The following is a 15,599-nucleotide window of genomic DNA, read 5'->3' on the forward strand; positions in this document are numbered from 1 at the left end:
CTGATACTAACATGCCCATGAAAACCAAATCAATGTTTAAGAGCTTTTGTGCTATTTGTCTTGTTGTGGTGTGAACGAACACTTCAGTATATGCTAAACAATTACAAAATGTTTTTGCTGATAAATATATTTAAATTTTACAGTATATTTTAAATGTACAGTATATTTTAAATTTACAGTTTATATTACTCTTTTCACATCAAATGTAGGCTGTTCATGTAGTTTTTCTCATTCTGCAAGTTATTTCCTTCTTCAAACCATCTGTTGTGTGTTGAAAAGATGATTGTTTATGTATGTTTCTGTGTGGAGTCATTTTCAAAATCTTGGTTTTGGCTCAAGCGTGTACAGCCTAATTTCAAAAGCCTCGCTGGCAATTTATCATCTAAACCAATTTGACCAGTTTAATCAGTTAATCTTCACCCTCGATCAACTAGCTCGATCAAATAAGGTGTAACAAAACAAAAAGCATGCAGCCACATTGGGTTTTGCGGTGGCTTCGGAACAAAGTTAGTATGCAGTTAATACGTATAGGTGTAAGACAGTAAACCTGCAAGAATTTGAAGAAACAAACAGAGATGGCTTGTTTCTCAATACAGTTTTATTACACTGGACTGGCATCCATTGACCAATGAGAAGCTTAAAGCTCTTACTGCTATATTGCTACAAGGGAGAAAGAAAGTACATTTGCAGGCCAATTACAAACAATCCATGTCCTGGAACCAATGGATAGTAAACCCTACAACCCTACATCAAACCTTACGAAGATATGTGTTGACAAACTTAGAAATTCTCCACAGCTCAAAACAAATCCTTTAAAAACCTTAAACACTCATCTGCATATTAAACCATTTTGCTAAAACAGTTTCTTTTAATTCAGTGGGAGGTGAATGCAACGAATGCAACCATAGTTCCCATAGGGAACAATACTGCGTCAACAATGCTTTGGGAACGCTTCGATGTTGTCCACGCTCTGAATGACGTGTGTAATCAATCTAATAGATGTCACGACCAGGAAGCTATAAAAGAAAATGGATTGGAGGTGGCGCTAGCTTCTGAAAAGTGAAGAAAGCTCTGCAGGGATGCAGGCAGTGTGGCTTGGAGACACAGCGTCTTGTTCCTCATTCCTTGGGGAACTACGGTTACATTTGTAACCGGGAGACATTACCCCTCAAGGACCTCAAGCTGCGTCAACAATGCTTTTGGAACGAGTGTTCAATAACGCCATGCTGACCAGTTGCTAGTGTGGAAGAGCACAGCTAGGTCGAAAGACAGAGGGGCCAGGAGTGGCACTATGGTCAAGGCTGTAAAACCTGACAAAGGTCAGCGGGGTGGACCAGCCCGCAATGTTGCAGATGGTATGGTGAAAACTCCATGGAACAAAGCCTTAAAGGCTGCCACACTCTGAGTAGGGCGAGCTTTGACCCTGAAACGTGTGGGGAGACCATAGGACTCATTAGAAGATGTGATAGCATCCACAATCCACGTGCTGAGGGTTTGCTTGTTTGCAAGCTTGTACCCTTCCTCGGAGGGCCATAGCAGATGAACAGCTGCTCTGACTTCCTCCACGGTTCTCTTCTGTGGACATGCGAGCACTGGACACAGTTGGTTAAGCAGGCACTCTAGATCGTACCGCAGGGGAAATGTGTCACCAATGGGTCTTTATCCAGCAACCGCCCCACAAAGGGAGCATGACAGGTCGCAATGGCGGACACGTTGACGCAGCGTTGTTGACGCAGCTCAAGTTCCTGAAGGGGAACTGTTGTGGAAGCAGTCAAGACCTTTTACTTGTTCCATTTATGACTTCTTGTTTTAAAGGTAAAGATTTATTTCATGAAGGTTTTAATGCAGCCATAATAAATGTTAGTGCCTGACCAGCGTATTCCACAATCTATTCGTTTAATTAAAAAGCTCTTCTGTACATTAAAAAAATATATTATTGCTATTAAAGAATTAAAATTGTGCACATAAAATTAGAAAAAAAAACTACTACATAAAACCAAACGATTCTGGCAGACACGAAATCAGCAGTGGTCCTATGCTCAGTGATTGACAAATGTACAAGGAAATAGATCATTTAGTTCAGACATCCCCAGATGAGCAAACCATTCTCTGTCTATTGTGATTGATGACCCATGCAGACAATCTTTTTTTACTATACAATAAACTGATCACCCATAAATCCACCTGCCTAATACTGTGTAGGTCCCTCATATGATTTCACAATACCTCTGAAGGTGTGCTGTATACCTGGCAACAAAAGTTAACAACAGATCCTTGAAGTTGCAAGATGGGGCCTCCATTGATTGTCCAGCACATCCACAGATGCAAAATTATTGAACATATTCCTGGACAATTTTTCACAGTGTAGCAGGGCTGACAAATATGTAGGTAGTACATGTCAAAGAAACATCTCAAATGAATCCCAAAGACCCAAGGTTTCCCAACAGAACATTGCTGGCTTGCTTTCTATTGTACATCCCAACAAACAACATGTCATTCACATGATATAAAACAAATGTGATTCATCAGACCAGGCCACCTTATTCTATTACTTAATGGTCCCATTCCGATGCATACATGCCTATTGTAAGCACTAGCATAGCCTCAAATACAGCATTCTGCGATGCAATGCTTCTACATAGCCACTATGCAGTTATATATACATATATAAATTATTGGAACTATAGTCAATGTTCATCTATGTAGACATGTAGACAAATTTAGCATTTGATGAAAAAGGGTTTCAGATATCAGGCAGTCATTGGCTAAGATTTGCATTAAAGTAATAAAATATTCCTTATATTTGTTATTGTTATTTTATTTTTAAATGACTTCTGAGCCTGTGAATTCGGAGTAATGTGTAAAAAGAATGACTGTAATACATAAACAGTTAATCTTTTTTTTTTTTTTTCCAATGAAAACCCTTCAGCTTAAAATCTATACATCAATCACATCTGGAATAGTTCATTTTAAATCCATTGTGGTGTTATATATTTAATATTTAAATACTTATGGACTTGAGTATATATAGTATATTCCACCCCTGACATGTGCAATATTAATAATAAAAGTAATAATTAACGTTATTCACTTCACTTGCCTCTGGCTTTATTGCTAATCAGCATATTCACAATCTTAGCAACCAGTCTGTTATTATCTACATTCAGGTCAAACAGACTATAGTTCTGCCTGTTAATGTTACTGACAGGCCAACCATGCTTGTTAATGATCAGACTGGATCTCATTGTGGCAAAGCAGACTGAACACACATACTGGCATTTTCACAAACAGACAGTTCTTCTGAGTGCATGCTTTCTATGCATTGTTTGATGTAGTGCAAAGTGGAAAAGTTTTTTTTATTATATTTATTATTTTCACCGACAACTAGAATCATATTTTTCTAGATATGTCAATATAGGATTCTAGTTGGTAGTTTGAAAACTTTTTAAAAAAATAGAGAATGCCTCTGACCTTCACACCAAACTATTATTCTGTCGTAGGTTTGTATGTGTTGTATCCAGATTGTTCCTATCACTATATATAGACAGCTATGTGATTTGCTCGTGTTAACACCGTGTCTGCACTAAAGACCATAGTTCAAATATGTCATACTGTAGCCATATTATTTCTGTAAATATACTTGCAGCATTAATTTGTAATAATAATGTATTATTTTATTTGCTTTTGGAGATGAGAATAACTTGCCAAGATCCTAACCAATCTGGCTTTAAAGTGTGCACACAACAGAAACTGTCCTTGTGACCATTATTGAGAAGATTCCTGTTGCTAAATTAGACAAATTACATTAGACTACTTCCTCTACACCTTAATGACAGCCTTTGACACAGTCAACCACAAGACTTTCCTGCCCATCTCCATGAGTGTTGAAGTTTATGGCTCTGCATTGCAATTTTGCTTCTTACCTGGAAGGGCGGTCATATCAGGTGACATGAAAGGGATCTACAGCTCCTCAATGCAGACTCTCCACTGGTGTTGTGTCTTCTTCTCTTTTTCCAGACCTATACCCATCTCTCTTTGTCAAGTCTTTTTATGAAATTAGTTTAACTGACACTGCTATGCTTACACTCTTATCAGTTCCTTTGTTTCCTCAGACACTTGTTGTTAAACAAATTTCATTCTGTCTGGAAGACATCTCATCCTGGATGACAGTTCATCAGCTTAGCAAGGCTGAGCTGGGGTGCATCCCCAGAGATGCATCTTAATGCCTATATTTTGTGGTCTCTTACTAAATAACTAATGGATCCTACCACCTTCCAAACTTTTAATTTTAACCCTCGGCTGCAACTTGGGTCCTGGTAGCTCTGCCCCTGTGCACTATCTAACACTTGCAACCAATAGGGAATGCAGTTGTGTGACTTAACTTCAACATTCGCAAATTCTCCTGAACCAGCAAAAATGTACTCAGATGACTTCTATAGCTGCCTGCATCAGATGTAAAACACTGGTGCTCACTTTCAAAGCCAAAAATGTATCAGCTTCTATCTACTTTAAAACACTCTGCTTTGTATCTTACTTTAAGCTGCTAGCATGGCTTAAGTGGACCAAACATATCTTAAGACATGCATTAAGGCTGTTCTCTGTCCTGGCCTGCAGGTGATTTTCTGTTTTAAGAGTTGTCTGCATCATTGGTTGACTTCAAACAAAGCCTGAAAACCTACTTCTTTATTAAGCACTTGGATTAGTAATCTGTTTAGGTATTTTACAAAAATCTGGTCTTTCTTTTAATAATATAATAACTCCCTCAAAAGATTTTTTGGGCAGCTGTTAAGTACCTAAAATAGTGAACTGTCATGTCCATATTGCCAACTACATATATAGACTACAAAGCTCATCTGTGAGTCACTCTTCATGAGGGCATCTGCTAAATGTTACAACGTAATTGTTGTGTCCAGCAAGTTGTGTCTACATGGTGATGACCAGCTTTTCAGTGTGCACCATAAAGGGGCATTGCTGTATAAAGACAGGGTAGTCCATCGGGTAAAGGAAGTGAATGTTCCTGTATACTTGAATATAGGTTGTGAGGAGTGTCGTTTCTTTTGTCGATATGGTGTTCACTGTTCACAGATTTTACAGACTGAAGTACAGATGTACCAACTTGTTTGTGACTGTTTTAAGGCATAATTAGGCCACATTCTGTGTGAAAAACCTTGTGTGTTGTATACAAAACTGCTGTACATGTCTAAACCTGTCTAAAATTTAAGCTGTGTGCATGTGGGACCATGGAAAATGTACTTCTCCCATTCGTACATATACATTTAAACAAAAAATCACACAAATAAGTGGAACCAAACGGAATGTGTGGCTGTGGCTATTCCATTCCCTGTACTAAACATTTGAAAATTAGCAGAGACCAGTATTACATATTATTATGTCTGCCTCCCAAGCCAGATCAAAATTAGCATGTGCATGTTGGTGGTAAAAAAGTGTTGCCAGGCACATGCTTTTTGAGCAGCATTAGAAAACTGACGTGTACAATTTTTAATACATTTTCACAGATTTTTCACAGGTTTATATTTGTATAGGTTTGTATAATAACCTACAAAAGGAAATTTGACAAAAAAAGAACAGACTTAGCCTGTGAAATGTCACATAAGTTACATAAGCAGACAGAGACGACAAAGTTTGCTACCAAATACCGTATTTGCTAAGTTTTGTAGGCCTATCAATTTGAACTGTTTTTTTAATTTATTTTTTATTTATTAAAACATAACATTTCCTATGGGCTTTGTTAATTAACCTGAGGTATCTCATCAATGAAGTAAGACCAAAATGTAGCATTAAACGACATACAGATTGTTTAAGGTCAGAGTTCTACTTTATTTTATCTAAGATTTAGCTTTATCTGTTAGAAAAAGCATTATTGTGGTCTGTCATATTAATCTTTAAATAAATTTTAAGATTAATCTGCGGGCTTTAATGAATTACGATGATTTTTAAAATAATTTTTTTTGAGTGAGGATTTAAACAGACGAAACATCCAGGATTGTGCACTACTTCATCACATTTTTATTAAACCATTTCATTTATACACAACACACACACAATACAGCACAAGCTACACCAACTGATAAAACTAAACCAGGCTACTGTAATTTCTGTGATGAAATAAAAATAATCACAGACACAGCCATGATGTTTGCTAAATGTATTTTACATCGGTTAAATGTGACTTCGTTTCAACATTGTATCATGCATTACTTATTGAATCACTGTTCTGACTATTTTGACTTTTAAGTCTGACAGTGCATTCCAGTGTTAAGACAAATTTTAATACATTTCACACATTATATCATCTCATTACATTGTACGAGTCTCAGGGGCAAAAAAGGCACAAGGTGGTCTGTTTTAGAGAAAGTAAAACCCTTATTGAACTAGCCTACGTCACTCACTGCAGCTTCTTAAAGCGGAAGCTCCAAGCAAGCTAGATCTGGGTTTTGTGAAGAATTTTAACAAGACCACAGTTTAAACCCCTAATTTTAAGTGGGCCTTTTTTTGGGTGGGCCAGGTCTCCTCTTTAGCTTCGCCACTGGTGATAGTGTGGTCAGCTTTGCTATTGCTAGATGTCTTTGCAAGGAAAAAACAATACTCCACAATTCCCATGAACCCTGAATACACACTGAATGCAACCTTCAATTGAACACAGTGTTAAACAAATCATACAATGCATATATAATCATACGCATACCTTTTTAGCTAGCGAGGCCTCCGGGATAATTACGAATCTGTAGAATCAATCATACTAAGTTACTATTGGCACGTTTTGTGTAAAAATTAAACACCCTATTTACAATTTCCTTCCTTCTTCACTAGTTTTGGCTTCAGGTAGTAACTGTTAAAGACATTACAGCCAGAGGTCAAAGTTTAAGGGTCTGACCAGTGATTTAGTAAGCCTTTACCCTCATTAAGAAGCAGTTTTAGTACTATTTCCTTTGACACGTTCCTGAAAAACACACAACATATAACTGTCAAAGCAAAACACATACCGGTGAACTCAAAATATGTGATATATGTGTTACTACAAATGGGTCAGAATGCTTTTTGTAGCCTGTTGAAGTCAAAGAAGGATATTTTTCTCAACATTCAACACTCTATCCTGGTATGGGCGAAGCAGAATGAGAGAACATTTGACCCATAAAATTTTGTTGACCCTTTTTTTGTTACATCACCAGATGAATCACCACTGTGTTGTTACAGAGACATTAAAGAAAATAGCGGTGGGAATCTTGGATACTATCAACAAGTGCTTCAATGGAATACTGTAAAGAATTTTATAAAGAAACAAAATATGTGAAGAAAATACATATAAACAAAAATATAATAACATAACCAGAAGATTTTCATATCAAAATCCTATAAGATAGACATAAAGAACAGCAAAACCATTTTGAATGTAAACAACCGTGATTACATTTTGTTTGTTATACATATTAATATACACAACACTGATAAAAATAAAGGAATAACTAATGATGGAAGGGTGGAAGGGTTACAGATGAAGATTCATATGAAGGAGGCAACATTTTTGTGGTTGGGTCATAATGTACGTGGGGTGTTTAAGGAGTGCGTATGGAGTAAATTGTGTTGCTGGTGGTGATAGGGGCCAATTATGGTACAAATGGTGACGAGGAACTTCAGAAATGTAGGCAGAAGAGGAGCATCTGATGAGAAGAGCAGCAGCTGTCAACGATTAGATTTCTGCCCACTTCCTTCTTAACGGAGAGCTGGAAATCTTGATAGAGAGTAAGAGAGCGAGAGAGAAAAAAAGTAAGAAATTAGAGAGTTTAGAGAGAAGCAAAAGCAAGAAAATGATACAAACTCGACAGATAAATTATAAGCAGCGCTTATGAATGACTGAAACTATGTTCTTTGACAGTCAACTTGTTCACACACATATGCACACACATGAGCATACACACATGCACACACTTTTGCGAACACTCTAACAACCTCAAGCAGGAAATGTTTATCGCCCGACTTCCAAACATGGAAAAAAAGCAACAGATTTTGTTTTACCACAACCAGACCCTGGGATCCTGAGGTTTTTTTTTTTTCCAGCATTCCAAATACACCTACATCCACACCCACTCCCTCTACCTTTACAATTCTCACAACACCCGTAACAGCTCCTTGTTCCCCCATCCTCCACCCCTCAGGCTGCTCTCTCATTAGCACAAGGGCAATGCACAGTCTCTGCAGCCCTGCTCTGGGCTAGAAAAAGGGAGGAAGCATGCTCAGTAGCAGCCATAAAAGCTACGCTGCAAGGTGACATGTCGAGGCAGGAGAGTAGATCACAGCCCATGTGCTGTCCAAATGTTTGCTTTAGATAGAAAGGGTGACCCCAAAACACTCTGTTAGCGTATTGGTGCGCTGAGTCAGGTCAGTGGCCTATACTGACCTCTTGCCACTGCAGCACCTGTGCCAGGTCTGGGCTAATTAAATAGAACCGAAAAAAGGTAAAGTGCGTGCGAGCGGGTGTTGTATCTCCAGCCGTGAATGTGAAATTAAGTAGGGGTCTCAGCGGGAAGCAAAATTCCGACAAGCATGCTCCACTAGGCTGTCTTTTCCCTCTTTTATTTTAATATAAATTGTGCTTTCTATGTCCTTAACGTGTCCTCATTTATGTCTTTTTTCCATTGACTACACTCACCCCTCCTCATTTTTCCTCTTTCTACATGGTCTCTTTTGAAGCTTTTTTATTGACACTGACATCAAAGTCATTGCTTAAAAAGCCTTTAGATTATTCCACTTCAACAATAGGGTCAAGCAGTACTTACACCTAAAAAGCCTTTAAAATTGTTCCTGAAATATAGCAGCATGTCTTTTTAACCCTGAAGGTATCTTATTTAGACTCGTTACAATTTATCATCATGATTATGGATACAGGGATTTCTGTTGAAGGGCATACAAGCTAACATTGTGTCTGCTCTTTTAATTTTTGCTGGGGAGCCAAGCTGGGAAAAAAATTCTGATAACAAAACAAAATATAAACAAAGACCGCAATCAATATTCCATATCCCATATTTCTGTCTGTCTGTCTGTCTGTCTGTCTGTCTGTCTGTCCGTCCGTCTCTCTCTCTCTCTCTCTCTCTCTCTTTCTCTCTCATACATACATACATACATATATATATATATATATATATATATATCTTGATGTGTATATATATATATATATATATATATATATATATATATATATATATATATATATATATATATATATATATATATATATACACATCAAGATGTGTGTAAGGTGCAATATATGGAGACTAATATGGAATATAGGATATTGATTTAAGTCTTTGTTTATAATTACTATCTATCTATCTATCTATCTATCTATCTATCTATCTATCTATCTATCTATCTGTCTGTCTGTCTGTCTGTCTGTCTGTCTGTCTGTCTGTCTGTCTGTCTGTCTGTCTGTCTGTCAATATTATGGGTAAAAAAAATTGCGCTACCATAAATTAGACCACAAATGTACTTTAATTACTTTTCACTAACCCAGGATTGTCACCATAATTTTATTTTGTACCTTGCTTTTGTATTTCCTTTTAAAACAGGAAGAGTGATGTTATTTTGATCATTGTGTTGGCTTCATGTTTGACTGATTTATTCAGCAGCCTTTAGCAAGTGATATAGCCCACACCCAATGAAATATATCCTTAGACTTCGTAGTTGCTACGTAAAATAGCCCAAAAGGTAAAAAGATTAATGAGAGCTCTGATGGTGGATGAAGATGTAATGAAATTTTTGAAATTTTTCTGAAACACTCAATTTGACAAAGCTCCCATGAAAAATCCTTCCTATATAATCAAAACCCTGTATGCAATGAATAAACGATGTTTTTCCTTCAACAAAGCAATGGTTGAAAGCCCCAAAAACAAATAACATGTTTACTGCTAATTAGTTACTGCTGTAGTGTGAAACTCATCATTAAAGGTGAGACCTTGGGGTTCTATGGAGCATTTAATTGGATGATCGTAAAGGTTTCCATAGCTATAAGTCAACAAACATTTTTTAGCTATTTGCTATAAGTTATAATTAACAAACATTTTTCCAGATAGTATTGGATTCCTTTTTTTGACAGCAAGGGACAGTCACAAAAAGCTCTAAAAAAACTCATTTCGATTTCAGGAACATTTCCAACATTGAATAGCTTTTAAAATCATGTTAGTTTTGCCACATAGTTGTCTTTAGTCAGTCAGCATATAACATGTTACGCTATGCAAGTGTTCATCTGTCTAAAAATATTTTTGTGTTCAGTAGCTGAACATATGCATGTGCAGAGCTAAGTGGGACTTTGGAAACAGTCATATTGTGAATGAAGTAACACCTTTATGCTATTAAGGCTACCTCTCAAGCATGATCTGTAAGTCATTTCTACTCATAAACTTATTTGTAGCTTTTGATTGGACTGCAGTAATATATGTGGACTCATTTGTGTTACCCATCAGTCTTGAGAAACAGTATTGATTAGAATAGCCTCTTATTGAATGTGAAAAAAGCATATACTTAAGTTTTCTATGACATATCTATAACAGCCACATGGTGATTTGTTTTGAGTTTCAGAACGTTAATGCAAGTATCACTGTATTACTACTATCACAAAATAGAATGTCTGTTGTTCTTTAGGAAAACAGTTGCAGAGCAGAGCTGTTCTTCCTCTTTTGCTTCTTCTCATTTCAACACCCCCTCCTCTCCACTCATTCTGGTGGTGTTTTATGAAAAAAAAGTATATGATATATGCCGGGTTGTGTCGAGGCGCCCCTGTGACTCTGCAAACCATTTTCAAAATAACCAGCCGTCCTCAATGGCCTTTCAAAACCCATCAGATTCCTTTACATGACAAAGAGAAGAAATGAAATAAACAAATCCCTCTGTTTATTCTTTTTTGTTTTCTCCCTCCTTCTCTTCGTTTCCAGCTTCAGTGGTGGGACACACAGAACTGAGAAAAAGAAAAGTGCCTGTGGAGGTCCATTTCACATTCCATGATTGGCTCTGCGATTGGTCACAACCTAGTCCATCTAGAATCATCCATTACACATAAATAAATAAACAAACACAAAGTAATTAAATGGAGGTGCCATCATTTATTATGCAACTGGTGGAGAAAAAAGCAAAGCGAGGAAAGGGGAATTGTAGTGGAGGCTTTTTTTCTCAGGTTTCTCGGTTACTCTGCCTGCCTGCCCAGACAGTCTAAATTAATGATTTTGGGGCCCAAGAATCAACAAATAAGTCTGAGGTCTCGTCATAATGGAAAAAGGCCTTGACTTGGACACATCTGATGGATCTGGTCCATTTGAGGTCCTGTCAGCACCTAAGCAAACGAGACCTGAACTAGCCCTAGCTTTAGGTAGCTGACATGGGGTGAGGGGCACATGAACTTGTATGTGCCAGGATATGTGTGCGAACTGCATACATGAGTCAGTGTTTGGTTGTTATGCATGTAACCATGGTTTCTTTCTGACATGTGTGTATAAAAGTTGTGATTTTCTTTTCATCATGGTTTGATTTATACAAACTCAAAAAATCAATAGTGACTCACCACTGCTTATTTTTCATATCTATATTGTGATCTACAGTTTAGAAGATCAGTAAAGTTGAATCCATGTTTGCTATCAAATCAGTTAATGATGGTACACCATGCACGCAGAAAGTATGGATCATTGGAATATTACGTTGCTCAAAGGCCAGAAATGTCTGAAATTTCGATGTCAATTTCAATGTAAAATATGCAACACCAATCACGTGCAAGGCATCTGTAAGTAAATATTACTCTCAACAATGACATTATTCAATCTTGCAAATTTACAGATCTAATGACTTTACCATATAGCTTTAATCTAAACTATACTTTTAGTATCGGAAATTAAATTTAGAGCTTGAGGGCTGTTAGGTTTATGGAATACAACATTGGACTGTTTCATTATTAAAACAAGTTCCATGGTTAGCAGCTGTAATTAGCTGGTAGCTGTAAATGATTTCAAAAACCACTGAACCCTTGACAAACTGTTTCATTTGCAATAATATACTACAATAATAGATTTGAAAACTAGTTTAATATTTGGCATCATCTGTACTTTCTGAGAGATTCTTTTTCAAAAGCAGGAGAGTCCTGCGGAGTCCATACTCCGTGAGGAGTATGTTCCTTCACATAACCTATAAAAGGGTAAGAATGTAGAAACATTATGGGACAGTTTGAATGATGTTACATTTTGTTAAAGTTTGTTTTTAATAATAATGTTTTTAAATAAATGTAACAGGAGAGAAGTGCAGTTAATTGTATATTATAAAATATTATAAAATTTGGCACAAATACTGGTATTGGTGTCAATGATACTGTTTTTGGAAGTACATTGTTTTAGATTGAAAAAATATGTTGTATTGCCCATATTCATAGTAAATATGTTTATGGTTAATAGTATTCAGAGAAAGAAACCAAAGAATTAAGTGAAAGTTAACATAACATTAAAGTGCATACCATCATCTGTGCTGGAAGAACTTACTTTGTAACCTTGAAAACGTCTTGAAAATATCTCTGCAAAAGCCTATTTAAGCCTTCAGATATATACAAAGATCTTAGCACTAATATTTCCAATGATCATAACAAGAAAAAATCTGCAGGAGAAATGAAAAGAATGCTTTTGTTTATCTAAAAGGGTTAAATTTGTGTGCCAGCAGCAAAGATCAGCTTTATAATGAAGCAGCCATGCCTGTTGCTAGCTAAGTTACTTGGGGTCATTTTCCATTTCCAATTCCAGGTTGGAACATCAAAGAAAAGGCTGACTAAGAGTAACAGGCTGTGAGCGGTAATTTGCACAGACTTCACACAGTGTTATAGACAAGATCCTATTAAGAAGCAGAAAGAATGAGACATTCACAATGTATCCTTAAGCTGTGACTTTGCCTTCTATCTGAGCAAACTGCTCGATTTCAACAAACCATAAGCAATCGATAATATAAATGATGCCTGATATTACGATATATAGTGATATAAAGTAGTAAAGTGTTGTTGTGGCAGTGTTTTGTCTGGGAGAGAGAAGTTTCCTCTTGGTCTGCTGGCTAATTAGTGCATACTACGTTTGCCAGGTTTCAAGGTGTTAATAACAGACTGCATTGCCTCCTCACTAACACCTGTGCAGAGACTGGTTTCCTCCTTTTCCCTCCTCCTTCCTTTCCAATTTGCCTTGCTCGTCTAGCCAAAGTAAAGCATAGCACACCTCCACTCCATTCCAGATCTTTTCCCCTGCTATTTTTGTGTCTCATTGTAGCCTGTGTAACATCTCCTCCTTCCTTTCTCAGCCCTTTTACATAGTAAAAAACATTTGAACCAAATTTGTCATGATGACTGGGTTTCCGTTTGGGCTACCAGCAGAAAATACAATAAATAATGCCTAATATTACATTTTTTAAAAACGTTCTGTAAATCATATACCATAAAGCATTAATTAAAGTCTTTTCCACACCCTTTGTGTTATATGATCTGGGTTTATCATATACTAATATCAATACACTAATAATAATATCTATATTATGACATTTGTATGGTATGTACTGTATTTATATAGCACAGAACAATTTTTAAAACACAACATGATTATTTGTAACATTTTGGAAGCTTTTTTCTAAGGAAGAATCTTCAAAAGATAGAGAAGAACTAATTTTTTATAGGGTTAGGGTTGAAGGGTATGAAGACTACATTAAAGTGTTAAGGACATTCAAATAGTCAAAAAGCATAACGTGTCATTCACTAAACAATGAAAGATTATCATTATTAGCAGATTCATTCTGGATAAAAGCACATTAGCGCTATTGCAAAATAACAGACGTAGGAATGATAACAGTAACCCTATTTCACATTGGGCCTCATCACACAACCGATTCTTCCTATAACAGCATCCCCACTGTGTTTAGTTCATTAATTCAAGGACATGTACAACTTTGTTCAGCTGTAGAAAACAAATAAATATCTATTTGCATGATTCTTTTTATTGATGTGATGCTGCAAAGTTCATTAGTTTAGCTATATTGATTTTTAACTGCATCAGTATGCTCATCATTACGTTATTAGCGATCCTGCATTTTTATCATTCTCATGATTCAAGCCACAGTGCCATGGTATTCCTGTGCGTGCTTTACTCTGTGGCATGCACATCTGTGGCAGTGGTGCCTGGTGGTGTTTGGGGCCATGTGGGCTGACTTAACCAGACAATTTAATCAAAGCTTTTTTCCTTTTTTCTTTGCTAGTACAATAAATGTAACCTTGTTTCATTTGCATGTGATATATTTATGAACTTTCTGTGAGAATGTAGTGCATCTACGTGACAGGGTCTGTTTTGATTTGCCACAATAACCTCTTCAACTTCTCAATTACTTATCCAGCTGATCTATACTTTCAGAGATCAGTTAAAAAGCAAAGTACACAGACTTCTTAGCTCAGAACCTTGGTGTGAATAACCAATCAAGCTCTGGAGTGTCAGTGTAGTGCAGAAAGTCTGCCTGCATGTCTTATACCCATTAAGCTTTATTCTGGTCCTATCTATCTATCATGGCCAAGGATTTCATATTTGTAGCCATTGTTGCAGTTGTACCCCATGATTGTGGACAGTGTGAATTATTTTGAACATTGCATTATACAGTATCTCTCTACCTACAGTATATACTCAGATATGTACTTTGATAGCCTCTAATGTGCCTAAGCCTCTAATGTGTCTTTTATACACCTCAGAATCTTATTGTCTATAATCATTTATGAAATTACACGTGTCTCTGTGACAGAGATTTTTGTCTGAGGGGTAAACAACATACACTCACATGGGTGCTAAAAAGCTATGAGAAATGTTTGTAAACTGTTTTGAACGCCAGTCGAATTGCCTCGTCCTGTAAAAGTAGGTGATTCTAAACAACATTTAGTAACAACACTGGCAGAATGTTTTACAAAAGCTAAAAACCTGATTTGCAAAAAAACAAGTATGCTCCTTACGCACACAATTATCAGTACCATCAATATCTGATATCCACTCAACTAATGCTTTCCTACTGCTTTAAAAAAACAATGATTGTAAAAAGGGGTTTTGGTAGGGGAGAACGATCTACTCCTAAAGCCATAAGTGGCAAACTTGAAACTAGGAATTTTTTTGATATTAAAACAGATTTGAGATGTGTATAAGTTTTGTACTCTGTGTATAATCTGCCACCATTAAGCTGATTAAGCCTTTAAACGTTATTAGAAGCATAATCATCAATATTTAAAGAGAAATTTTGTAGTTTGTGTAATCAAAGCAAATTCTATTGCATTGATATAAACTAAACATTTCCAAACAGATTTTAAACAAGCATAAAAGCTCCAAGCGTACACTCCCCCTTGTACATGTTTCCCACTAAAAATTGCTAAACTCAATTACCAGTCCAGAATTTTTCCTTTCTCCACCACCTGAAGGGAGGAAAAATAAGCCACTAAGGAATGAGTTCTCATGTCTGCCCTAAAAAAGGTGACTGACAGCTGACTCCAGTTACCTGCTCGCAGCCTGTCCTATCCACAGAGGAAGCAAAAGAGATTTGCCCTCTCACTACAC

General features: G+C 36.6%; 1 protein-coding gene across 10 annotated transcripts in view; it reads right to left on the reverse strand.

The window, feature by feature from the left end:
• Nucleotides 1–6,004: 6,004 nt before the first annotated feature.
• The window catches only part of LOC124399932 (ERC protein 2), a 214,991-nt gene continuing 205,396 nt past the window's right edge, over nucleotides 6,005–15,599 (reverse strand). For all 10 annotated transcript variants that reach the window (XM_046871284.1, XM_046871283.1, XM_046871280.1 and 7 more), the window contains one exon: nucleotides 6,005–7,750. The gene's annotated coding sequence lies outside the window, so the exon portion shown is untranslated. The remainder of the gene's footprint in view (nucleotides 7,751–15,599) is intronic.

The sequence above is a fragment of the Silurus meridionalis genome, chromosome 17 (assembly GCF_014805685.1).
Source record: "Silurus meridionalis isolate SWU-2019-XX chromosome 17, ASM1480568v1, whole genome shotgun sequence".
NCBI classification, from domain to species: domain Eukaryota; kingdom Metazoa; phylum Chordata; class Actinopteri; order Siluriformes; family Siluridae; genus Silurus; species Silurus meridionalis.